Raw genomic sequence first — 27,381 nt, 5'->3', positions numbered from 1 at the left:
TGTTGTGCAGAAAACCAGTTCTTCAAGCATGCCCATCCCCGAGCTCAGGTCTCCCTGGCTGCACAGCCAGTGCCCACCGTGGGACACTTACTGTGTGCTAGGCACAGTTCCAGGGTGATGAGATGCCAGAAACATGTGCATCTGACTCCAGTATCTTACAGTGAGGAAATCCAGTGGCAGAAACACAAAGCTGGTGGCGCAGGAGGACGGTATGTAAGCAGGTGACTTCTGGTTGGCCCTGTGGGTGTCTGCCAAGAGGAAAAGGGCAAGGAGGGCATTCCAGGCAGAAGCAACAATGAGCAAATGGACAGAAGAGTACAAATGAAGCCAGGAGCTGGCTGGAACATAAAGGGCTGTACTGGGGGTAGAACCAGTGGGCAGGGGAGGGAGAAGGGGGCTGGGGCTGAAACAAGGGCTTTGGAGACCATTCGAAGGAAGGTGGGGCTTCTCCTACAGGATGTGGGCTGATCTCAAAGGTTGTGAAGAGGGTAACACAACCTAAGTGGTGTTTCCATAGAATAAATAATCGGGTCCCTTGAGACTTCATTTCCACTTTAATGTTTCACCTAGGCACAAATAGGCAAGTTCAAGGTCCCATCCTTTCCTCCCCACCACTGGTCACGGGTCACAAAGCCTCCACGTTGGGAATGGTGTCCAGTTCGGGACTGCAAGAACCCAGGATATGACACATCAAGCTTTGTGAGGTCAGCGGCTCCCCATTTCAAGATACGAAGGCAAAGTCTTAGACCACAGCGATCATCACAGCCAAGAGCTTGTAAACATAAAATTACGCCTTTTTTTTTTTGCCAGTCATGGGGCCTGAACTCAGGGTTTGGGCACTGTCCCTGAGCTGCTTTTGCTCAAGGTTAGCACTCTATCACTTGAGCCACAGTGCCACTTCCAGCTTTTTCTATTTATGTGGTACTGAAGAATTGAACACAGGGCTTCATGCATGCTAGACAAGCACTCTACCACTAAGCCACATTCCCAGCCCCACAAAATTACACTTTTCTTTTGCATTTTGAAGGAAATTAACTCATTAACCTAAGGTCATGGGAACTGAATAACCACATCTTCAGTGAAGGTACCCTTACTTCAAAGAGCTAAACCAGGTGATCTGAGGACAAGAAAAGTGTTAGAAGCTGGGCATGGTAGCTCATGTCTACAATCTTATTACTCAGGTTCAAGGCCAACTGCAGCAAAAAAGGGACCTTATCTCAATCAATAAGCTGGATATAGTGTCTCCATCAATAAGCTTGGTATGAGGGCATATGCCTGCCATCCCCAGCTAAACAGAAGGCCAGCTGGGAGGCCACAGGTAGGAGGATCATAGTCTGAAGCTAGCATCAGGCAAAAACATAAGATAGAAAGTAAGGGAGGAGGAAGGAAGGAAGGAAGGAAGGAAGGAAGGAAGGAAGGCAGGCAGGCAAGAAAGAGGGAGAAAAAAACAAGAGAAAGGAAAGGAAAGGAAAGGAAAGGAAAGGAAAGGAAAGGAAAGGAAAGGAAAGGAAAGGAAAGGAAAGGAAAGGAAGGAAAGGAAAGGAAAGGAAAGGAAAGGAAAGGAAAGGAAAGGAAAGGAAAGGGAGGGAAGGGAGGGAAGGGAAAGAAGGGGAGGGAAGGGAAAGGAGGGGAGGGAAGGGAAAGGAGGGGAGGGAAGGGAACGGAGGGAAGGAAAGAGGGAGGCAGGAAAGGTGACAGACAGGCAGGAAGGAAGGAAGCTAGGGGTATAGTAGAATGTCTGTGTCTAGCAAGTCCAAGGCCCTCAATTAAAAAGCCCCAGTACACCAAAGAAAAGGTGCATGGGTGGGGGCAGGGGGAAGTGAGTTCAGTTCACTGGGTTTTTTGGATGCAAGATTGGGCAAGGATGTTTTAGGTGAAGCTGACAACCCCAGGCAAACAAAGCTCTTATTCCTTTAGCTCCTTTAGGCAAGAGGCTAGGAAGAATATCTTACCTAGATTGACATCTTCAGAACTGGATAGATGCCCACCTCTGTACTCATCTGAGCAGCTTGGCCACAAGGATTTCAATTACTCCACAAATCAAACCAGAAGTCAAACTCCAGCCTATAGTCTCAGAAGCATTGTGGTACCTCCCAAACACCCCATGGCTCTGTCAGTCTCACCCAATCTTGGAAGAGGAAAGAATCCAAGTTGTAACTGTTTTAGCCAGAGAGTGCCAAGCCTTGGCCTCTGTTCTCACGAGGCAGCACAGAAGTTTTCCAAGTGAAATTAAAAGTACAGGAAGGAGCCAGATGCTGGCTGAGATGACCATACTTTTCCACTGGAATAGTTCAGATTCCACAGGAGAAATCCAGTTGCTTAAAATATTCAGCTCTCTAGAGCATATAAGAATCTTTAAAGTTCAGCTAGAAGCTAATGATCTAGAAAGATATCCAAAGTGATTAAGATCGAGCTATGGATGTTGTCAGTGGCTCAAGAGGGATGTCCTGTCTCTTCCTTCATACCCAGCACAGCCCCATCATCCCAGTTTGAGTAGTAAAATGAGCTCCAGGTTCTAGGAGAGGGAAGTTCACTTGTCCATCTAGCATGCACACCCAATGGAAGACAGAATTCCACCTGACAGGAGGGAAGCTGCAGCCTCCAGTGCCTTGTTCTACAGGATCAACAGCAAGAACTGGGAAGAAATGACCTAATCTAGAGCATCCAGGTCTGCTAAGAGCTAAGAGCAGTGATCTCAGAGAAGTGTCTTCATCATCTTGGCTTTGATTCTGGCCATCAAACTTCCCACAAGTCCTAATTGCTTTGTGGGTCATGTTCTACAACTTCCAAGACACTTAATGAGCCAAAACAGCTATCCTCCCAATAAACCCTTTTCTCCTCAATTTAGCCAGAGTCATCATCTGCTATTTGAAGACCTAAGATTGGGACTGCCACCAGCATTTCCTTCTGTGTGCACATGGGGTCCTCTGTCCTGGAACAACACTCCCCTCAAGCCTTTATCTTCTCCTCTGTGCAGAATCTAGTTAAAATATCCACGCAGTCCAAAAGCATTACAATCACCTAGGAATAGCAAGCAAAGACAAATGCTACAAGGCTGAAATACCACAACCCTGGCTCCCAGACCTAACCAGATGTCCCAGTCTAGGGCATTACTATCAGAATTAAAGACATCCCTCTTGCCTTAGTCTCTTTCATATTTCCCCATCAGCTCAGGGAAACTATATTCTAGAACTTGCACATGCCACTTCAACCTGAGGTAAGTGGTGCTGGCACTGCCTTGTTAACAGGGAGTTTACACCAGATGGGAAGGTACCCCTTCCTCCAGCCTCCATAACCTCCTAGTTCACAAATCAATACATCTTTTCAAGCACTCTTTCTTGACTTGCCACTGATCAATGGCTGATCAATTTCAACTCAGTTTAAGAAACACTAATGGAGAACTTTGCAAGGGCAACACACCGTACATACTGTGTACACAAAATGATGGACCCTTTTGGCATAAAGTGCAAAGCTCCATCCTCCTCCTCCGGTTCTCCTGACACACATACTTTCCTGCTGTTCTTCCTTCCTCACTTGCTTGCTTTTAGTCTCCGTGGCTAATGCCCCTCCAAACAGTCATTCTCTCACTTCTTCTATATGTACTACTTGGAAGACGTTAGTAGCTCCCTGAGTTCCAGCTGTTCTTCTCTGTGGTGGGGACTCTCCAGATATCTGCTCCAGAACGTCTGACAGACAAAGGGGACTAAGAGGAAGTGATCAGCTTTGTCTGCCGCTTGTCTCATTTTTATTTAGATGATGCTGGTGGTTGGTCAGGGTTCATGGAGGTTATATCAGGTACAGAGACTAACTCCCTCATATCAGGTACAGAGACTAACTCCCTCATGCCTCTCTTTAAAATCATCTCTCTCGGCTCCAAACTGCCTACTGTATGTCTCTTTCAGATGTCCCGCAGGCTCCAACAATTCAATATGGCTGGAATTAGACTCATTGTCTCTCTAAAAACCACTTATCTTCTTTTGTTTGTGCCTGTCCTAGGACTGAACTCATCCCGGGACTTGAACGCAAGGCCTGGACACTGTCTCTGAGCTTTATCTGCACAAGGCTGGCATTCTACCACTTGGGTCACAGCTCCATTTCTGGCTTTTTTGGTGGTTAATTGGAGGTAAGAGTCTTGTGGACTTTCCTACCTGGGATTGACTTTGAATTGTGATCCTCAGATCTCAGTCTCCTGAGCAGGTAGTATTACTCGCATGATCCACTTGGCACCTGACTACCTTCTGTATCTTAAGCAGAAATCTGAGCAAACCCTTTTATTTCTCACTCACACTGTATCTTTGGGGAGCCCTCAAAACTTATCAACCCACCTTTCTAACCTCCCTAAACCAATTATCTACCTTTCTTCCTCTTGCCTCAAGTGTGCACTGATCTCTTTCCTGGTGTCTTTGCTGCCCACCTTCCCCCCCCCCCTCCAGTCTATCTTCATATCTGAGTCAGGAAACTCTGATCTCTCCACTCACCCACTTGTACTTGTCTAATCTTCAGAAGCTTCCCACTGCCTTGGGAGAAGATCTAGTCCCCCTTAGCCGACATGCGCTGCTGATTCATGATCTGGCTCCTGCCTTCCCAGCACCCTACCACTTGTTCCCAGCAGCTTTGCTGTACCTCCAGGCCTCGCTGAGCTGCTGCTATGCCTACAATGCCCTGGTGCCCTTGGCCACCTGGTAGATGTCTACTTGTTCCTCAGGCCCCTCAGGCAGCCTCTCATTCACTAATTCCACAACAGTCGCTGAGTACAGGCACCATTGGAGGCAGGAGTCCATTCTAGCCTTTCCTCACTATTCCTACCCCTTGGGCCCTGTCAGAAGTGACCAGAACCCTCCTCTGAGCCCAAGAGACTCATGAACTCTTTCTCACTGACTTCTGTGGCACTTGGCTGCTCTTAGCTTTTGTGCACAGCTGTTCCTTTCACAGACTGGGAACATGTTGAAGTGGGGGAGGAGGGAGGGCTGAGCCTTCTTCATGGCCGTGTCCTCAGAACTAAGCACACAGCCAAGCACACAGCAAGGACTCAACATATGCACATAGCATTGGTGAGTGAAAGGATGAATATGGGAGGGAAAGTACTTTATAAATCATATGGAGCAAGGTGACCACTGCCATGCTCAGCTGGGTTTTTTTTTTTTCTCTAGAACCAGGGAAATGAATCCTAAATGCTATCTGCTAGGTCAGCACAGCCTCCTTACAGAGATGGAGGATGGAATTCTGAGCCTTCCTCCCTGTGCTACAAGTGCAGGAGGGGCCTAGGAAGTGTCTGTTGACTTCTAAGTTACCCCAGAGGAAGGAAGACAAAGAGCCGTGGTGGTAGATTCCTTACAGGCCTCTTGCCAAAAGGAAACTGGAAGAGGACAAGGAACAAGGCAGCCGGCCTTGGAATAAAGTGCCCACTGCATATGGATGCTGCCTTCTCCCAGCCCCACACTAATGATAGGACAAGCCAAGCCTAAGGCTCTCATCTGCAATGAGTACATGGACTGCAGTTTAAAACCTCCTCCAGGGCCTCTCCCCCCCATAACACTCTACACACGTATTCTAGAGCCTGTCTTGATTAATTAATTGCCTATGTTATCTTCGAGCTTACAGCCCCCATGATCTTCCCATGGGACACAGGGCAATGGAAGTTCTTGATAGGCACATTTAACTGACAGAAATTCAAATCGCCTTACTTAGCAAAAGACAGGAAAGTAAAGGCACAGGGGGAAAGAAGGAAAAAAGCAAAATAGAGTCAGACACTAGTGGCTCACTCCTGTAATCCTAGCTACTCAGAAGGCTGAGATCTGAGGATCATAGTTAAGTCAGCCCAGGCAGGAAAGCCCATGGGACTCATCTCCAATTAACCACCTAAAAACTAGAAGTACAGCTGTAGCTCAAAGTGGTAGAGCATAAGCCTTGAGCGAAAAAGCTCAGAGACAACGCCTAGGCCCTGAGTTCTAGCCCCATGACTGACCAAAAAGAAAAAAAGAAAAAAAAAAAAGCAAAAGAAAACAAGGAAAAATAGTCCTGTAAACCTGCAGTTCTAATGAGGGATTCACCGGCTAAGAACCATAGCCCCACTGGTATAGGGATAGTGTAATATAAGTATACTGTATGAGGCAGTAGCATTTAAACACACATCTGTTGCACACCAAATGCTCTCCACTTCACCTGGTGTTCAGCCTGAGAGATGGTAACTTCTAGAACAAGAGTAACAAGTTAAGTATCAAGAGGCAGTAGGACCACACACAATGATGTACAATGGCAATCCTAACATTTTGGAGTGAGGGTAAAGCAGGGAAATCATGAGTTGAAGACCAGCCTAGGCTACATAGCAAGACCCTACATCAAGAAACAAAACCAAAACCAAAGAGAACACCAAAACGGGAAGCAGTCTGCCCACCACCCACCTGCTACCATCCTTAAAAAATACTTTCAAAGCCAGGCGCTGGTGGCTCACGCCTGTAATCCTAGCTACTCAGAAGGCTGAGATCTGAGGACCACGGTTCAAAGCCAGCCGGAGCAGGAAAGTCCATGAGACTCTTATCTCCAATAAACCACCAGAAAACCAGATGTGGCTCTATGGCTCAAGTGGCAGAGCACTAGCCTTAAGCTGAAGAGCTGAGGGACAATACCCAGGCCCAGACTTCAAGCCCCATGACCAAAAAATAAAATATAAAAATACTTTCAAGATTAATCTTGACTATCTTTTTGTTTTGTTTTGGTGCCAGTCCTGGGGCATGCACTCAAGGCCTGGCCACTGTCCCTGAGCTTTTTTGCTTAAGGCTAGCACTCTACCACTTGAGCCATAGCTCCACTTCCAACTCTTCAGTGGCTAATCAGGAGGTAAGTCTCATAGACTGTCCTCAGATCTCAGCCTCCTGAGAAGCTAAGACTACAAGCATGCACTAGTGGTCCCTGACTTGCTTACAATTTTATTTATTTATTTTTTGGGTCCGGTCGTGGGGCCTGAACTCTAGGCCTGGGCACTGTCCCTCAGCTCTTCAGCTCAAGGCTAGCACTCTACCACTTGAGCCACAGCACCACTTCCAGCCTTTTTTTTCTTTTTGCTTATGTGGTGCTGAGGAATCGAACCCAGGGCCTCAGGCATGCAAGGCAAGCGCAGTACCACTGAGCCACCTTCCCAGCCCTACAATTTTATTTTTTATCTTACATGCTTCACCAAATTCCTTGCTCCCAGTGACAGATTCACCCTGAGTCTGCTCTTCCTTCCCTCTTGGGTCTGATCTGTTTCCAGAGTTGGCTGCAAGGCTCCTAGAGGGGAAGAGCATTCAGGACCTACTTTGTATGCGTGGTCATTGTGCTGGACTGTGTTAGAGAGTACTGCAGCTGTTGCATAAAGGACATGGACAGCTGGGTCTACATTAACTCTCTGTTTTAAAGGTGTCACATTTATGTTCTAGAACCTTCTCTTCTTGCTCCTTGGGAACTGGGGAAGTTCCTCTATTTCTTGGTGTTACTCAACTCACTTTCCACACTTAAAGCACTAAGTGGTTTTGTTAGCCAACTAAGTCTGCTGAGAAAGTTTTGGGGATTCAGTCTATGAAGGGCTGGGGGTGTCGCTCAATGGCAGGAGTGTGTGCTTAGTATATGCAAGGCCCTGAGTCATACCTCAGAACCAAAAATCAAAACAAACTCAACTAAGAGTAAAATGAAAAAACATAATAGTGAAATATCTATTCACATCCCAACCTCTCCCCAAAGACTTTCACCCTCTCATCTGGCATTTGGTTTCTTTTTTTTTTTTTGGGGGGGGGGTCCGGTCGTGGGGCCTGAACTCTGGGCCTGGGCGCTGTCCCTCAGCTCTTCAGCTCAAGGCTAGCACTCTACCACTTGAGCCACAGCGCCACTTCCGGCTTTTTTCTTATGTGGTGCTGAGGAATCGAACCCAGGGCCTCGAGCATGCAAGACAAGTGCTCTACACTGAGCCACCTTCCCAGCCCCCATTTGGTTTCTTTATAAGTTTCTTCTTTGTAAACATTTGAGTACTGCCTTAAGGAATTCTTGGTTGACAAACCAAGGAACTGATTTGCTATGATGATCAATGCAAGAGGCAACGGAAAAGAAGTGTTCACTCCACAGCTGTGTAACCTTAGTAAATGTTGCACACCTGCTCTGAGTCTTGGTTCAAATGAGAGCTTTAGCACAGGTATCTTTCCTGTGTAAATCCTTGATAACTGCATGGATTTGAAGAGATGCTCTTGCTGCAGTCACTATAAAACTGGGAATAGATGGGCTGGGAAGGTGGCTCAGTGGTAGAGTGCTTGCCTTGCATACATGAGGCCCTGGGTCCTATTCCTCAGCACCACATAAGCAGAAAAAGCCAGAAGTGGCGCTGTGGCTCAAGTGGTAGAGCACTAGCCTTGATCTGAAGAGCTGAGGGACAGAGCCCCGGCCCAGAGTTCAAGCCCCATGACTGACCAAAACAATAACAACAACAACAACAAAAAGAAAAACCCCTGGGGCTAGAAAGGAAAGCTTATTAACTTACAAGTAAATACATTAGGTGGTATGCAATTATATACAAATGTACTAATTGAAACATGATAGATGCAAGGGAAAACTCAAATAGTATAATTCCTTAGAAAGGCAAAGTCAAAGTTCAATAAAATAAACACCAGGAAACCGGTAGGGTAGAAAGGGGGTGGGAATAGGGTAGGGGGAAAGAATGCAGTCAACAATTCAATGTATATCCTACAAAATTAAGAAGAGTGCAGGAAGGGATGGGAAGGATGTTGAAAGGGGTGATGATGCATTGTATTCATAAACTTTTGTTAAATAGCAACTCCTCTGTACAAATACTTATATTTTTTAATTAAAAAAAAAATCCTGGGCTGGGAAGGTGGCTCAGTGGTAGAGCACTTGCCTTGCATGCATGAGGCTCTGGGTTCGATTCCTCAGCACCACATAAGCAGAAAAAAACTGGAAGCGGTGCTATGGCTCAAGTGATAGGGCACCAGTCTTGAGCTGAAGAGCTGAAGAACAGCACCCAGACCCAGAGTTCAGGCCCCATCAACAAAAAACAAAACAAAACAAAATCCTGGGGCAAAATGATAATTCCTAAGATCCTATGCAGTTCAAAAAGTTGATTCTTTTGTGAAGCAGCAGATTCTAAAATATACTGACTTATTAAATCACTTTACACATAACTTTTCAGAAATAGCTTTCTATGGTAATCTAGTTTTACTCACATGGAGCTATTTAGAATTTTCAACTAAGCCGGGTGCCGGTGGCTCATGCCTGTCATCCTAGCTACTCAGGAGGCTGAGATCTGGGGATCGCGGTTCAAAGCCAGCCCGGGCAGGAAAGGCTGTGAGACTCTTTATCTCTAATTAACCAACAGAAAACCGGAAGTGGCACTGTGGCTCAAAGTGGTAGACTCCTTTGCCTTGAGCAAAGGAGTTCTGGGACAGGGCCCAGGCCTTGAGTACAAACCCACCCGCACCAAAAAAAAAGAATTTTCAACTATAAAAATGAGTTCAACACTATGCACGGTTGGGAAGGCGTAGAAACAATTCCAATGTTCTTCAGTAGGAAACAGTGAAATAACTCATGGCATTTTCATAGCCATTGGAAAAATGAAGCATTTATGTATACCGGTATAGAACAGTCTCTAGAATATATAAAGCATATAGCACTTATTTATACATTTCTCTTACCATTTTTTGAGTGCCAGTACTGGGGCTTGAACTCAGGACCTAAAAACTGTCCCTTAGCTTCTTCACTCAAGGCTAGTGCTCTACCTTTTCAGCCACAGTGCCACTTCCAGCTTTTTTCTTTTTTGCTTATGTGGTGCTGAGGAATCAAACCCAGGGCCTCAGGCATGCAAGGCAAGCGCTCTACCACTGAGCTACCTTCTCAGCCCTGAGTCTGACTTTTCTTCTACCTTCTAAGACTATAGTCTGGAAGAGTAGGGGAAAATGTTTTGTTGTAGCTAAGAAGGGAGGATTATAAACTGGATAGAAGAAAGTAAAAGGGCCGGGCGCTGGTGGCTCACGCCTGTAATCCTAGCTACTCAGGAGGCTGAGATCTGAGAATCGCGGTTCAAAGCCAGCCCGGGCAGGAGTAGACCGTGAGACTCCTATCTCCAATAAACCACCAGAAAACCGGAAGTGGCGCTGTAGCTCAAGTGGTAGAGCGCTCGCCTTGAGCTGAAGAGCTGAGGGACAGCACCCAGGCCCAGAGTTCAAGCCCCACGACCAACAAAAAATAAATAAATAAATAAAAAAGAAAGTAAAGGATGAAAAGTTCGCTTTCTCCAAACGTTATATAATCACATTTATCAATATTTTCTTATGCTTTTTGGGCTTTGTATCATTCTTTAGAAAGTCTTCTTTCTCTGTTAGCTAAAACTGCTTAATTTGGGGGATGGGAGGAATGTGGCTTAGTGGCAGAGTGCTTGTCTAGCATGCATGAAGCCCTGGGTTCAATTTCTCAGTACCACATAAACAGAAAAAGCGAGAAGTGATGCTGTGGCTTCAAGTGGTAGAGTGCTAGTTTTGAACAAAAGAAGCTCAGGGACCTGAGTTCAAGCCACAGGACTGTGAAAAAAGAAAAAAAAACAACCTTTTTTTTTTCTAATCCTATTGCATATATATGTATATAATAATCTTATCTATGTTAAGATTATTTTAAAATACACTGTGAATTCTGAATTTTGAACTATGTGTATGAACTAGCTTTCCAAATAGACAACTGCGAGAAGAATCTACCAGATGTTTTTTGTTATTGTTGTTTGTTTGTCAGTGGTGGGCTTGAACTCTGGGTCTGGGTGCTGTCCCTCAGCTCTTCAGCTCAAGGTCAGGGCTCTACCACTTGAGCCACAACACTACTTCCGGTTTTCTGAGTGGTTTATTGGAGATAAGAGTCTCAAGGACTTTCCTCCCCAAGCTGGCTTTGAACTGTGATCTTTAGATCTCAGCCTCCTAAGTAGTTATCAGTACAGGTGTGAGCCACTGGCGCCCAGCCAGATGTCATTTTTAAATGGGTGCATCTTATACTTTGTGAACTGTATCTTAATTTAAAAAGAAAAACTCTATTTATGAGTTAAGGCTGGGATTAACAGAGAACTAGCCTCACCCCATCAAGCCAGCATGAGCATGTGGCCAGGATATCTCTAATCTTTGTAGTTTAACCTAGTGTTATAGGTTTCACACTTGATTGGGCAAAGCAAGCCTTCAAGCCAGCCAGGCAGCAGGTCTTATTTCTCCTCACAAGCTTGGCTGAAAGTGCAAAGAAGTTCCTGCTTCTTCCCAGTGGTTAAGTTCCTGCAAAAGGCAGGTCACACCAGACAATAATTCCTTTTCCCCTTGGAACTGGCCCCAAGGCACAGGAAGACATCAAGGCAGGTCAATGAGACAAGGAGGAAGTGTCCCAAGGTGGACACTTGTCTGATACCCAAGGGAAAGAGGAGCAGGAAATGGAAAAAAGCAATAAAGTGCAAAGCTAAAAGGAGCCAGAGGAAAAACGAAGAGAGAAGAAATAGGCTGAGGCAAATGTTTGGAAAGATAACCAAAAGCCACTACACTCTGTGCTTGGCTTATGGGCATACCTGTGCACAGAGGGCAGAATTTGATAAATACAGTCTGACCATTTGTATCATCAAATGTTTGCTGACATTGCTGAGTAGAGCACTAATCTTGGAGATACAGAGATGATATAGAAAAAGGGGGAAGGGGCTTCCTATTTAGTTAAAAAAAAAGATCATTTCAGGGGGGCTGGAGGCATGGCTCAGGCAGTAATGCACCTACCTAGCAAGCACAAAGTTCAAACCCTATTACCACTAAATAAATAAATAATCAAATAAATAATCAAAATCAAATAAACAACAAATCAAATAAACACCAACTTCTATTTTAACAACAACAACAAAAAGTGCTGGGCACCAGTGGCTCACGTCTGTAATTCTAAGCACTCAGGAGTCTGAGATCTAAGAATCATGATTCAAAGCCAGCCCAATCAGGAAAGTCTGTGAGACTCTTACCAAGGTTGGAAGTGGTGCTGTGGCACAAGTGGTAGAGCACCAGCCTTGAGTGTAAAGAAGTTCAGGGACAGCACCCAGGCTCTAAGTTCAAGCCCCAGGACCAGGCCCTCCCCCCCCCCAAAAAAAAGTGATAATTTTTATCTATCTAAAGCACATTTACAGAGCTGGACAAAGGGTATGGATGAAGCCATAGCCCCCCAAAGAAGCTGAAAATCTTTAGGCCAAAATTCAAGGTTTTCTTCAGCCAATGTTATTAAAGCATAATGGGTAAGACAGCAACATTCTTAAGGATAGGAACCTGAACAGGACCAATAGCGGGGCAGGACTGAGCCAAGTGGAAGAGGGAGTCATCTGCAGCTTCCAGGAAAGCACGGGAGGTAGGGATGCTTGCCACCAGTGGTTTGGACAAACACCAAGACTGGGTCACTGGGTCAGGGCTGTGAATAAGGGCACAACAACAGAAACAAGACCCCTGTATAGAAGACCCTGACCACCAGCCAACCAGTTTGATCTTTACTGTGCAGACAATGGGGAGCCACTGAAAGTTGCTGAGAAGGGTGACCCTTGCCAACAGGCATTTGAAGTGAGGCTATAGAGCAGCTCTTCATCAGAGGCATAGCCAAAGCTCTGTGTGAGTTTCAAGTGGCCCTTGAGACAGAGAAGTCATAATGCTTTTGCCCCGGTGTCATGTAGACCAGAAAAGGGCGGCTTAAGGATCTTACAAGGAGATGCTTTAGTGAGAATGTGAAATGAAGAGGGGGAATATCTTAAAGAAGGAACTAAATCTGCAGGGCACAGCAATCAGCCACAGCCTTTGGAAAATTCCAGCTCTTTCTGAAGAATATGGAATGCCCCTTCAGCTAGGGGTGCTCAGCCTCCTTTTTTGGAGGTTAGTTATGATGTCAAAACACTAGGCTGTGTAGGGAGATAGCCAGGAGGACACAGTAATAAAAATATTAATACCAGGCCTGGACAGCATAAAAGGCCTCTACTCGGAGACCTCAAGCTTTTCTCAGTAGCATCTTCAAGTTTTGCTAGAATTGTAGCACTCCTTAATTACCTGCAGTGTTTTTTCCTCTCGGAACTGGAAAATTGTTCTTAAAAACCTGTCCAGTTTTGAAACAGTGTTTTCAGTGCCAGTCCTTGCACAGCTACATGGCAGGCAAGGCTGCTCAGGGGCTATGAACTGGGCTATGGCAACTTCAAGCCATAAATAACCATTTATATAAAGTTGGGGAGGAAGTCAGGGCCAAGTTTCCAGTCTTAAACTGGGCTGTGTACCACTGCAGGACAAACTCTGGAAGCACAGCATCAAAGTACACACAAGCCTGGAAAGGGCCTGGGCTTTATGCGAAACTCAGCCAGGCTGAACTAAAGGTGTGGGCAGGTGACGACTGCTCAGGTGACTTTACAACTCCAGGCAACTGAGCTTCCTTCTTTTTCTGGCCTGGCATAGGATCCTCCCCTCTCCCAGTCACACTCTGGAAGGCCTTTAGGCATTTGTAGTCTCTTTGCTCAAGGCTAGCACTCTACCACTTGAGCCACAGAGCCACTTCTGGCTTTTTCTGTTTATGAGGTACTGAGGAATCGAACCCAGGACTTCATGCATGCTAGGCAAGCACACTACCACTAAGCCACATTCCCAGCCCATTGTTTTCTTTCCTTTAGGAACAGAAGGTAATGTGATCCTTTCTTGCCCATCCAACTAAGCTTGGGGCACCACAAGGCCCTTATTAAAGCAGTCCTAGTCAGGTGATACAGCTAGCCCAGACCTTGACAGTCAAGTTCAGTAAAAACTCAATGTTCCTAGAACAGGGAGTTATGCAACCTGTGGTGAGTGACTCCTACTGGAATGGGGCTTTGCTCTAAACTTCACTCTCTGTGACCAACCATCCCAGACTGTCCAAAACTGTTGAGTATCTAGAAGCACATATCGACCTTCCTGGGACTGTTCATGTTTTGGTTTGACAAATGGTCACTGCCTGTGACATACAGCTGGCATAAGACTGCAAACAGCCTTTTCCTTCCAGGTGAAGCTCAGCTGTTTGGTAGAGGGAAAAGCTGTGCATGAAGGAGCTCCAGCATGCCAGGGCCATCTATGACTGCCATTCTGAGCAAAGAGGCTACCCATGTACTACAGAGGGGTGGAGTACTGTCCTGGAAAGTCTTCTGCCTAGTTCAGGATGTGAGGTCATTTAGAATGAGAGAAGAATAGTCTGGCACAACTTTAGTACATGCTTTCTGATTGGGTACTAGAGAAATTGTGTGATCTCACTATTATAACTGGCCTTCTCTGAGGTCCTCATGGAGAAAGTGCCTACTTCCCCCATTTGCAGGCTTGGTTTTCTTCCTGCAGGGTATCATCTTTTGCAAGGACCTTGGACATGCCCTGTACTTCAGGCCCTACTCAGGAAATAAGAGCTAGGGACCACACTGGAGAAAACATGAGTGAGTCACTCTGACGTCTCTTGTCCCTGAAGACACCATCACAAATACACATTCTCAAAGTCCCAGAGAGAAGCTTCCTGCTGGACACTGGTGGCTCGTGCATGTAATCCTAGCTGCTCAGAAGGCTGAGATCTGAGGATCAAGATTCAAAGCCAGCTGGGGCAGACAAATCTGAGAGACTCATCTCCAATTAACCAGCAAATAGCCAGAAGTGGAGGTATGGCTCAAGTGGATGGACCACGAGTCTTGAGCATAAAAAGCAAGAACTCAGGCTGAGTTCAAGCCTCACTCGCCTCACTCAATACTGGCATACCCCAGTAAAGAAAAAAAAAAAAGATAGAGCATGTTTTCCCTAGAACACTGTTAAGGAACTGTGGAACACAATTAAGGAATTAAAGGTGACCTAAATACCTGCAGCTGACACCTCCAGGCTCAAAGTCTAGCTGGCCTACTCAGACATACCTGCGTGATCTGACCAATTACCATTGCAAAGCTGCAAATTCAAACAACCTTTCCATTTAAAGGGGTTGATTGCCAGCTCCTACCTCTTTCCTACTGACGTCATCTCACATTTTCTCTGGACACAAATTACTGGCACGGTTCTTTGGGGCTGCCTAAAGCAGGAGTTGGAAGGGTCCTGCCTTACTGGGTCCATTCCAGCTCTTCAAGCTTTTAGCAAGTTATCAAAGGTTCAGGGAAAGGCAAGGAACCAAACCACCTAGGTAAGGTTAAAGGGCATAAAAGAACTCAGAAGCTGCAGGCCCAGATCTGCCCTGAGTATTTGCAATGCAAATCTGCATGTTGTTGGAGGCCAACTCTACCAAGGTCTTGCACAATAGCCAGTGTATAAACATCCCCACCAACAATGCCTGACTGTGCAGTCAGGCTGTAATTACAGGCTGGCAGGAAGCTGCTGCTAGGAACGGCACCATTCAACCTCTAAACATCCCATGGAGGAGGCTCCACAGCTCAGAAGCACATTCTGGCACACAACCCCCAGGACCCCTCTGCCACTACAGTGGCAGACAGACTCAAAAGCAGGAGTCCACGCGGCCATGTGCTCCGCCCGCCAAGGAAGGCCCAACACTTCTCAGAGATGTCATAAACTTCTCAGCTGTTCTTTTTTAAAAAGCCAAGCGCCACGAGGCTACCGAGGGCGGCGGCAGGAACCACCATCAAAGTTTCCAGGCTGCATTCCTGCAGCCCCAGCAGTTTTAGAGAACAGAAAGGACCGAGTCCCCCTGGAAGCGGCTTTCTGGGTTTTATATAGAAAACACACATATGGACATGGGCGCGCTGACAGTTTTTATGGCCAAAGGGCAAAGGATTACAGTCGGGCTGGGGACGTGGGGAGGGGGGAGAATGCAGGGGCGCGCGCGAGAGATCGGAAGCGATTCGGGTTTTGCTTTTTGGAAATCCGTAAGGTTTTCTTCCTCCACATTTCGATGTTGCTCCACTCTCCCTCACTGGGAAGGCCGAGCAAATAAAAGAGGGGAAAGTTCCTTTAACTTCCTTCCAGCAGTCGAGTGGAAGGCTGCAAAGAAGAAGAGCATGTTTCCCACTGGGGGCGGAGGAGCGGGAGGCCAGGCAGAGCCCAGCCTGCGGGGACGGGGGACGGGGGTGAGGGGAGGGGAGCGGGGCCCGCATCTAGGCCCAGGGGAACCCCCTTTCCTCCGCACCCCTCTTCTCGCGAACTGCGTCTAGAGCCAGCCTGGCTACAGCCATCGCTGTATTAAAACAAACAAAAACAAAACCGCAAAGCAACGACTCTGGGGACGCAGCCCAGCGACGCGACTCTCTCCGTCCCGCTCCGGCGCAGCGCACCCCGAACCCCGGCGCCCGGCTCGCCAAATCCCCGCCCGAGCCCCGGAGCATTTCCGAGCTCCACGTCGGCGCCCCCGCGGCGGAACGGGACGCGGTGTCCACTGCTCACCTGGGCGCAGGATCCTGGAGCCGTTCCGAGGGACGCGGGGCGCAGAGCAGAGCGGCCCCGCAGACCCAAACTTTGTTGCTCACGGGACGGCGCAATCGTCACTTCCTCGCCGAGCAGGCGGCGGCGCGGCCCAGGCTGTGACTCGGTAACTAGCGTGGCGGCGCGCCGGGCCCTGCAGCCGCCCGTCCGGCCCGCGCCCCCGCCGGGCCCCCGCAGCCGCCCGCGGCCCCGCCCGAGCCCCGGGCTCGGCGCGCTCCGGGCTCTGCGCCCCCTCCCCCCCCCACCCCCGGCCTCGGAGCTCTGCCTCTGGGGAAGCCTCGCTCCAACTGCGATCCGAAGTGCGATCGGGGGCGCCACGCCGAGGGGCCCTGCTCTCAAGCTGCCCTGGAAGGTGGTGTTAGGATGCAGGACCCCAGAGAGCTGGAAAACTGCTCCCCCCCCGCCCCCCAACCCACACACACACACACACACACACACACACACACACACACACACACACACACGCACGCACGGACAAGCCAAGGGAAAGACAAACGTTGTCAGTTTGCTGTTGAGATTTTAAAAATCCCATTAGAACGCAGTGCATTCTGTGCTTTCCCAAATAATGATCAAGCTATGCCTTCACTTGGCCCTACATTTCCCTAAAAGGTCCTCACTATCTATCTGCCTGCCTGTCTGGTTCACGGGTTGGGGGAGCGCAGTACCTTTCCAGTATGTTAGTTGTCAGAGACCGTGGACCGTTCTCGTCCTCTCCTCCCCCCCCCCCGCACCTCCCCCCCGGGCTGATTTCCACTTCATTCTTTGCACTCAAATCTCAGAATGTCTCTTTGAGGCCTGATGGATGGGGAAGGAGAAGGCAGTCCATCACTGGCCAAAAGTGACCTAAAAGATAGGGTAGAGACCTGAGAACAGGAGCTTCAGGTAATAATAGTACTTTTGAAATTTACATTGCCCAGAATAAATTTGTTCACTTATAATAAAAAAAATAGATATAATAGAAAACCACCTTTTGAGGTCTGGGAATGTGGCTTAGTGGTAGAGTGCTTGCCCAGCATGCATGAAGCCCTGGGTTTGATTCCTCAATACCACATAACAGAAAAAGCCAGCAGTGGCGCTGTGGCTCAAACTCAGGGACAATGTCCAGGCCCTGAGTTCAAGACTCAGGACTGCCAAATAAAAAGAAGAGGAGGATGGCTATGTTCCCACCTACTCCTCCCCTCCTTCAGTCCTGGGGCTTGAACTCTGGGCCTGGGCACTGTCCCTCAGCTCTTCAGCTCAAGGCTAGCGCTCTACCACTTGAGCCACAGCTCCACTTCCAGTTTTTTGGTGGTTCATTGGAGCTAAGAGTCTCACGGACTTTCCTGCCCAGGCTAGCTTTGAACCGCCATCCTCAGATCTCCTGAGTAGCTAGGATTACAGGTATGAGCCACTGGAGCCCAGCTAAAGAAGAAGACTATCTTTGGAGTTTCTGGTAAGTAGCAACAAAGTAGTTAAACAGCTGTGTTCAAGAATTCTTAATTGTTTTCAACTGAGAAGTTAGAGCTAGCCTTGACTGTGGTTTACAAAATAGCAGACAGCCTCATCACAGTAGAGGGTTTCCTAAGAGGAACATTAGCCTTACTGTAGCCTGCCCTGGAAAAGAGACCTTTAAAAGGTGGTTGAAAAGCCTCAATTAAGTCTGAACAATTTTCATTTTCCCCCCAAATCCTACTCCTAGCTAAACTAACACATGGCAGGATAAGACTTCCCTATATTTCTTTTTCTGAAGCACAGAAGACCATAAGTATGAGTGATATTTTTGTGTAGAAAAGAAATGACATCTGGGGAACAATTCCTGGGTCTGCTTTAAAAACAAAAGGGCTGAGAATGTGGCTTAGTGGTATGCCCTGTATGCATGAAGCCCTGGATTGGATTCCTCAGTAGCACAGACACAGAAAAAGCCAGAAGGGGCACTGTGGCTCAACTGGTAGAGTGCTAGCCTTGAGCAAAAGAAGCTCAGGGTCAGTGCCCAGGCCATGAGTTCAAGCCCCAGGACTGGAAAAAAAAAAATCCCTCCAGAAAAAACACAGATCCACTCAAATATTGGGAAAATATAGATCCTAGCTCTCCCAGCAACATGAAATCCTCCAAGTTACAGCTATGGATATGCTAGTTCTGATTTCTATGGGTACATGTAATGGTACATTATAAATACATAATGTACAGTGTAAGAAAAATAATACTGTTTTAAGAAATAAGTGCATCATTAGACTTAATGGTTATAATTCTCTGAAATTTTTATTACATCATGCTGTGGTGAAGGGGGTAGATGGTGGTAGGATTGAGTATTTCAATTTTGGAATTGAAAGAATTGGAAGTAATTCCTTAGTGCCTTATGCTTAAGGCAACCAACAAAAAGAGAAGTGTCAAGTCTGGCTTCTAAAGACAATCATGTGATATTTCATTATTTGCTAAAAACAAAATATTTCTTTGTTCAGTATTGTGATTTTAAATTCTCAGCCACAATTGCATGAATATTCAGTATTTCTTCATGCCCAGCAGTAATTAGCAGATAGTGTAAACTTGTGGAGCCTCAACACTTACATATGCACATGCATGTTCTTTCTCCGCATGGGTGGCATTTGCTGAAGTTTCAGGGCACTGTGTGGACGATGTGGTAGACAGCTTCTAGATCATGAGCCCTGCCAATGATCTCTGCCTCCTGGTAGCCACAGCCTTGCCTAATCTCTGCTGAAGTGTAGGCTGGACCCATTGACTCAGTTCTAACAAATGGACTAAGTGATATGATGTCATTTCCTTTTGTGTGTGTGTGTGTGTGTGTGTGTGTGTGTGTGTGTGTGTGTGTGTGTGTGTGTGTGTTGGTACTGGAGCTTGAACTCAGGGCCTTGTGCTCTTGCTTGGCTTTTTCCTCTTAAGGCAGGCCTCTACTTCCAGTGGTCTTGTCACTTCTGAGGTTAGATGATAAAGAAAACTATAGCTTCCATCTTCAGTACTCTCTGTCTTTTACTTTATCTTGGACTGCTCACTGTGAGAGAAGCCACCTAGCATATCCTAAGACTGTCCTGTGGAGAGGGAGTAAAGCCTGCTCACAACCAACTGCCTGAGTTTGGAAAATAATGTCTCCTCTATCCCCTGCTAAACAAGTGTTCCAACGCTACCTGCAATTCCATCAACTGCTTAGCTACAACTTCACAGCACCTAAGCTACTTGGATTCCTGACTCACAGAAACTGTACATTAACAAATGTTTGATGTCTCAAGCTGTTGTATTTTAAAAATGTGTGTGTGTGTGTGTGTGTGTGTGTGTGTGTGTGTGTGTGTGTGTTCTGGGGTTTGAACTGAGGACTTTGTGAGGATTTGGCAAGATTATGAATAAGGTAGGTCCCTAGTCCAAGTTGCTATGTTTTGAGGTAGCCTCACAATAACTTATATAGAGGTCCACAGAACAGTCAAGGGGCATCCAGTAACAACCCTACTAGACTTTCCTAATCCCTCATCTGGAAAACAAAAAGGTGAAGAAAAAAAGTAAGAGAGTTAGAACCAGATTTCAAGTGTAATACATAAGTCCTGGCCCTCATTCCTTTTGCAGAACAAAGGTTATCCTTCCATTAAAACTAGGTCAAAGGGTGTGGACTACTGCTCAGTTGCAGGTAGCTTTGGTATTGGGTGTCACCTACCTGACAGCAGATGTCTTTGTGTCCCTCCTCCTTGGGACATCTGCTCTGATCCCCGAAGTCTTGGCACAGTCAGGGAGCATGAAGTTGAACCTTGATTCTAGAAGGAGAGATTGAAATAAGGGCTTTCAACTTTGGCAGCCAGAAAGGGTAGATGACCTGCAGGAGTAGCCTAAAAACCTGAAAGAGTTGAGGTCCTGCAAGAGCAAATCACTGGCTCTCTGATAAGAATCATCTCCGTACTGCTGCAGGACTAAGAACAGGCTGTCAGTGTGATCTGTCTTTCAGTATCACTTCCTCTGTGGCTGGGGTCTGAACTCTGGGCCTGGGCGCTGAACCTCAGCTCTTCAGCTCAAGGCTATGGCTCTACCACTTGAGCCACAGCGCCACTTCTAGCTTTTTCTGCTTATGTGGTGCTGAGGCATCAAACCCAGGGCCTCATGTATGTGAGGCAAGCACTCTACCACTGAGCCACCTTCCCAGCCCAATTATTTACTCTTGAGATTTAAAAAAAGTTTTAAAAAGCAAGACAGATATCATTCTCTTCAGCCCTGACTAGCACAGGCTTCAGTCCCCAAGCCTCCTCCCCTTAACCAACCTTGCAGTAACTGGCAATTGTACATGCCATTTCTGTTTTCCCTCCAGGGATACCAGGCTCAGATTTTTTTCTCTTGTGCAGTGGCCACAGCTGCTGTGTTGCTATGCTGTCATCCGGTTGCTATGACTCATGAGGTTGTGAATGTGCCAGAATGTGAATCTATTAATTTCTCAGGACCTGGGCTCAGCACATATATTCCTTGTTAGGTCATTTGCTTTGCTACCTAAACCACATCCAATGTTCAGCAATGGGCATGTTTCCTAGAGTCTGGCTTTACAAAAACTCCAAATGCCCAAGTTTGAGTCTGCACACTTTTTACACCATTAAATTACTGTGGAGGATGTAATTTAAGGTAGGGATACATATAGGTAGGCTTGGGGCAGGGGGAAATCAAGGGTCAAGAACTAGTTAATGGGGGCTGGGAAGGTAGCTCAGCGGTAGAGTGCATGCCTTGCAAGCATGAGGCCCTGGGTTCGATTCCTCAGCACCACATAAACAGAAAAAGCCGGTAGTGGCACTGTGGCTCCAGTGGTAGAGCGCTAGCCTTGAGCTGAAGAGCTGGGTGACAGCGCCCAGACCCAGAGTTCAGGCCCCATGACCGGCAAAAAAAAAAAGAACTAGTTAATCTCTGGTTCTTGTTATGCATTTAGATCCTGTCTGCAAGAGGGGTATGTACTAGTGTCTACAGGGATACCTTCCAGACCCTACTTGTTCGCTGTCAAGTTCTGAGCTCTCCAATACCAGACTAGGTGGGTATGCTACACCATTCTTTTCTGTTGTGTCAAGCAAGGGCATATTTCATCAGGCATTTTCACACACACACACACACACACACACACACACACACACACACACATATATATGATTTTTTTTTTGGTTGGTTGTGGGGCTTGAACTAAGGACCTGGGCACTGTCCCTGAGCCTTTTCTCTCAAGGTTAGCATTCTACCACTTTGAACCACAGCACCAGTTTCCTGGTGGTTAATTGGAGGTAAGAGTCTCACAGACTTTCTTGCCCAGTCTGGCTTTGAACCATGATCCTCAGATTTCAGCCTCCTGAGTAGCTAGAATTACAGATGTGAGCTGTAAGCCACCAGCACCTGCCATACATACATACATACATATATATATATATATATATATATATATATATATATATATATATATATTCATCAGGATTCATTGTATTGAGTAAGACCAGGTATTGTATCATGTAGCATCTGTTCTGGTTGTATACAATATGCATGTACAGTATATTTGTATGAGGTCAGAATGTAAAATATATGTTCTACATCCAGACAAGGAAGTGTGAAGGTTCTCCTTTTAGAGAATGATGAATCAGATAAGAAATTAGCTCTGATTTAGAAGTTTTCCAAATTCTTCTTCTCTAGTGAATTAAAGGCCACATCTGAACATGGAGCTTCTTGAGTTCTCTCTTAATAGAGCAGCACCCTGGCACTCAGAACTGCAAGGCGAGGTTGCCACTCAGGACAGAGGCCTCACCCTTTTTCTTGCCTAGCAGGTGGTGAGAAGGAGAAAGGCGAAAAGGAAGGATCAGAAGTGCGTCATGCTTTTTCCTCCTTTCCATGACTAGGATGGGAGCCAGAAAGGCACACTACCTAATGACTGTTCTCTACGCACAGAAGGGGGGCTTTTAGTCATCTCCACACTGGTGATTCTGGAAGGAAGCTGTGTCCAAGGCTGATTTACACCAAACCAGGGATTGCCATGTTAAGGGAACCAGTAGTCAAACCTGAGTGGGCCAAGAGAGGCTCTGTCTTACTCCCTTGAATCTCTGTATTTTCCTCCTAGCATGGACATAGACTTGAAAGTGAGCAGCCTGCTGGTGGAGCAAAATGAAACTTCAGCAAGCTCAGTGAAGGATTAGGAGTCTGCACCTGTGAAAATGGAGGGGAAGATGAAGGTCAGGTTGCAAGCGGGAGAGAACACAAGGTACAAGGGGATGTCCCTGGTGAAGAATGAGCCACAAGCTTTCTCAAAACAGTAGCAGAGCTCTAAAGAGCAAGCAGAACATGTTGAATTGAAACCCCTTTGTACAACTCTTAAAGATAATGATAGCTGGGTGCCAGTGGCTCGCGCCTATAATTCTAGCTACTCAGGAGGCTGAGATCTAAGAATGGAGATCTAAAGCCAGCCAGGACAGGAAAGTCCATGAGATCATTATCTCCAATTAGCCACTAAATAGAAGCAGAGCTGTGGCTCAAGTGGCAGATCACCAGCCTTGGGGTGGGGGGAGGGGAAATGCTGAGGGGATTCCATTCCTCAGTACCACATAAACAGAAAAAGCCAGAAGTGGTGCTGTAGCTCAAGTGGTAGAGTGCTAGCCTTGAGCAAAAGATGCTTGGGGACAGTGCCCAGGTCCTGAGTCTAAGCCCAGGTTCTGGAAAAGAAAGAAAGAAAGAAAGAAAGAAAGAAAGAAAGAAAGAAAGAAAGAAAGAAAGAAAGAAAGAAAGAAAGAAAGAAAGAAAGAAAGAAAGAAAGAAGAAGGAAGGAAGGAAGGAAGGAAGGAAGGAAGGAAGGAAGGAAGGAGGAAGGAAGGAGAGAGAGGGACAGAGAGGGAGGGAGAGAGAGGAAGGGAGAAAGGGAAAGAGAGAGAGAGGAAGGGACGGAGGGATGGGTGTGAATATTGATTTTTGTGGGGTTTTTTGTTTTTTTGTTTTATTGGGGGGGTCCGGTTATGGGTCCTGAACTCTGGGCCTGGGCGCTGTCTCTCAGCTCTTCAGCTCAAGGCTAGCACTCTACCACTTGAGCCACAGCGCCACTTCCGGCTTTTTTCTTTTTGCTTATGTGGTGCTGAGGAATCGAACCCAGGGCCTCATGCATGCAAGGTAAGCGCTCTACCACTGAGCCACCTTCCCAGCCCATGGGTGTGAATATTGGAAGGGGTGACATTGATCAAGGTGCATTATGTATTCATAAACTGCTTTGTTAAATTGCAATTCCTTTGTGCAACTCCCTAAAGATAATAACAACAACAACAATAATAAATCTCCCCAACTCTCAGCTCATGAAGAGAACCAGGTGGGTTGTAGACTGTGTCATGAAGAGTTAGTACATAAGATTTGATCCCTCTACTCAGTCCATGTGGGAAGATAGACAATGTAAGCTTTTACAGTTACCTCTGAGAGTTCAGATGACATTCAAGAAGAGACTGCAATAAGTACACTAATGGTCTGCTACACATCCATCTCCTAATGAATATGTGGACATGTTAGACTATGTGGCAAAGAGGGAATTAAGATTGCAGATGGAATTAAAGCTACAAATTAACTGACTTTAAAATGAAAAGATTGTTCTGGCTTATGGAGATGAGCTTGATGTAATCTCAAGGATCTTCCAAAGTGGAAGGTAGGCAAAAGCATAATCAGGGACCCATGGAGATGTAACTGAAAGAATGAATGAAGAGCTGCAGTGTTGCTGGTTTCAAAGATGGAAAGTAGTGGTTACAAGCCAAGAAATGTGGGCAGCTTCTGGAAGCTAACAAAGGCAAAGGAACAAATTCTCCCCTGGAGCCCCAGAAAGGAATAGTCTTGCCAATACCTTGATTTAAACCTAGTGATGCTGTGTTGGGCTTCTGACTTGTAAAACTATAAGACTTTTTAAAAAATTGTATTGTTTTAAACCACTAAGTTTCTGGTAATTCGTTACAGAAGCCATAGGAATTAAACAATGTAGGAACATTTTCTAAATGTGATGCTTTCTGGAAAGTCTTAATGCTGTGTATAACAAGCCCTAGTTTTCATATTAAAACTTGAGCAGGAAACTAGACTGGGTTGGCCAGGCAAAGTCCCAGGAGGCCAGGTCACCAGGGGGTTTCCAGAGTAACAGGCCTTAGACACTCAGTTTGGGCATTAGTTCCAAACTCTTAGATAGTGTCTTAAAAGTACAGGGTATGGGGCTGGGAAGGTGGCTCAGTGGTATAGCGCTTGCCTTGCATGCTCGAGGCCCTGGGTTCGATTCCTCAGTACCACATAAGCAAAAAGAAAAAAGCCGGAAGTGGTGCTGTGGCTCAAGTGGTAGAGCGCTAGCCTTGAGCTGAAGAGCTGAGGGACAGCACCCAGACCCAGAGTTCAGGCCCCACGACCGGACCCCCCCCCCAAAAAAAGTACAAGATGTATGTAGTCCATTGTCTTAGGCATGACCTTTGAGCCACACATTGTTCTTGGAGCTTCTTTACAAACTAGTTTTCTTGAGTGTTCCTCAAAAGTTTATGCACTCCAGACTGTAGCACTGTTAGAAGGTGGTACAACCTTTAGGAAGTGGAGTTTTGTGGGAGGAAGCTACACTTAAAGGAGCTACTAGGGCACTGGCCTCTTCCTATCTCTATCTTTGCTTCCAGCTGCCGTGAAATGAACAGTCTTCCTATAATCTTCTGCTCCTGCTATGATGTACTGTGTCACCATAGGCCCAAAGCAACAAAGCCAGGCCACCATGGACTAAAACCTCTGAAATCATGAGCCAAAATAAACTTTTTGCTTCATGAAGTTGATTATCTCAGGTATTTTGTCACAGCCATAGAAGGCTGACTAACACATTAGTTTATAAACCTCAGTGTGGAGGTCAAGAGTAGAAATGGTTCACAATAGTGACCATAGTCAAAGGTCAGTGTTCAGTGAACAGTTCTGGGTATTCAGTAACACCCCCACACCCCCCACACCCCCTCCAAAGAGGCAGCAATGCTGACCCACCACCCAAGAATTGTGAATAATTCTTTTCACAATGAAAAGAAAGAAAGAAAACAAACAAACCCAAGAATGAAGGCATTACGCACAGCATTCCTGCAATCTAAGTTGGCAGGAATGCCAAAGTCTTGTACCATCAACCTGCATAAGTTGCTTTTTCCTCGTTGACAGGTAAATGTTTATTGGTAGGCACAGCTCAAAGGTCAGAGCTCACTGCAAAGTTTGGGAAGGAAATCTTCTCTTAATCCTCTACCAGTAATAAGGGTGAATCCTGGGACATGAGCCTTAGTGTAATATGGGAGGTGTCATTGGGCTTACTGCCAAGAGGGCTAGGCATCATGAGGTTACTTTAGGCCTTGGCTTCTTTTGGCCCTAAAGGAAGTCCTCCTGTCCTGGGTGTGGTAATATCTACATGGAATATCCTTGCTGGAGCCCAGCAAGGAACCAGGCCTTTTTTTTGGGGGGGGGCTTGGGGAGGGGTCCAGTTGTGGGGCCTGAACTCTGGGCCTGGGCGCTGTCCCTCAGCTCTTCAGCTCAAGGCTAGCGCTCTACCACTTCAGCCACAGCACCACTTCCGACTTTTTTTCTTTTTTTGCTTATGTAGTGCTGAGGAATCGAACCCAGGGCCTGCTGCATGCAAGACAAGCGCTCTACCACTGAGCCACCTTCCCAGCCCCGGAACCAGGCCTTTGACAACATATAGTATCCATATGGAACTGTTCAGGATCTTTGTGATTGAAATTCTTCACAGATTCCTAGGAACTGTATATAGAAACTGTAATTGTGGATTGTTTGTACCAAAAAAAATTCCATATACCCCTTAATTTATCCTTTTGGACTTTCCAATTCCAAATAGAATTCTCCAGAAGGACCACATTGGATGGCCAATTCTAATTCTATTTATATGATACTTCCATTGAGAGCTGCCACATCAGCTGGCAGACCCACAGCTCCCATATCACTCTTTTAGAATCCCTAAAGCCATCTCACTTGAACGACCTTTGCCCTGTGGTGTGGCTGGGCTTTGCCTGTTCTCTTGACATAATTTTTGCCCTTTGCCCTCAGCTGGAAGGTGTGCGGCTGACTCACCTGCAGGAACCCACTGCCTAAGTCCTGTCAATAGGCTAACTCCCATCAGATGTGGAGTCCCTCTGGGCACCACATCCCTGCTTGGTACTGGCAGTCATTTTTGCTCTCTTGTCCAAGGTTACCTCCTCTTCTAAATTTGAGAAACAAAATGAACAGCCTTAAACTTTACAACCAAAGCTCTGGATCCTCGGTTTGGTTTATAAATACAAAATAGCTGCTTCAGAGATGGAGTCCCATGGTAGCAAATGAAGTCTATTTTGTGGCCCATGTACTCATAGTTTCCAATGACAGATTAGATAAGTTAACAGTGTCATCTACACTGTGGTGACCAGCAAACCTTACCACAGTTACCGTAGGTATTGATGGACACCATACAAGAGAGGCGTGCATAACCTCCAAGAAACGGCACTGAAGCAACTGTGGGTTCTCCCTGCGCGCACACTGTTTCCAGGAAGCAGATGACAGTTAGAGGGCTGCATTCTTATCCTATCTGAGGAGTTGACGGGTTCTAGGGATTTCTTACAGTTATGCAAAGGGATGCTTTAAATTGTCTCGACACAGTCCAGACAGTGTGTTGAGAGCTATGGATACTGAAAAGTGAGACAATGCGCCTCCTAATGCTCTTTCTGTAACTGGCCACCAATAAGAAGCTGAAAGAACAGTCAACTTGGGCTTCTGCATGCCCCTCTTCCCCACCTCTTGCTTTCTAATATAGCATAGTTCCGTGAGCTTATTTTCTGCATGTGTATATTACATTTGGGAGAGAGTTCCTCATGCATCTTCTACATATCTACATGCCTCAGGAATAATCAGTGATTGCCTTTGTTCCCCACTATCATTATCTATATATCTTTTTAGGATAGTGCTCTACCACTTTGCGCCACAATGCCACTTCTGGTTTTCTGGTGATTAATTAGCGATGAGTCCTGCCTGGGATGGCTTT

At 46.4% G+C, this 27,381-nt stretch overlaps 1 protein-coding gene across 1 annotated transcript in view; it reads right to left on the bottom strand.

Annotated features, from left to right (window-relative positions):
• Positions 1-16,515, bottom strand: part of Mideas (mitotic deacetylase associated SANT domain protein) — a 77,910-nt gene extending 61,395 nt beyond the window's left edge. Inside the window, exon 1 of the mRNA XM_070030448.1 lies at positions 16,377-16,515. The gene's annotated coding sequence lies outside the window, so the exon portion shown is untranslated. The remainder of the gene's footprint in view (positions 1-16,376) is intronic.
• Between the last annotated feature and the right edge of the window lie 10,866 nt (positions 16,516-27,381).

Source organism: Dipodomys merriami, unplaced genomic scaffold (genome assembly GCF_024711535.1).
Source record: "Dipodomys merriami isolate MVZ:Mamm:240054 unplaced genomic scaffold, mDipMer1.0.p SCAF_1, whole genome shotgun sequence".
Lineage (NCBI taxonomy): Eukaryota > Metazoa > Chordata > Mammalia > Rodentia > Heteromyidae > Dipodomys > Dipodomys merriami.
This window is presented reverse-complemented; position numbering and strand designations above follow the sequence as displayed.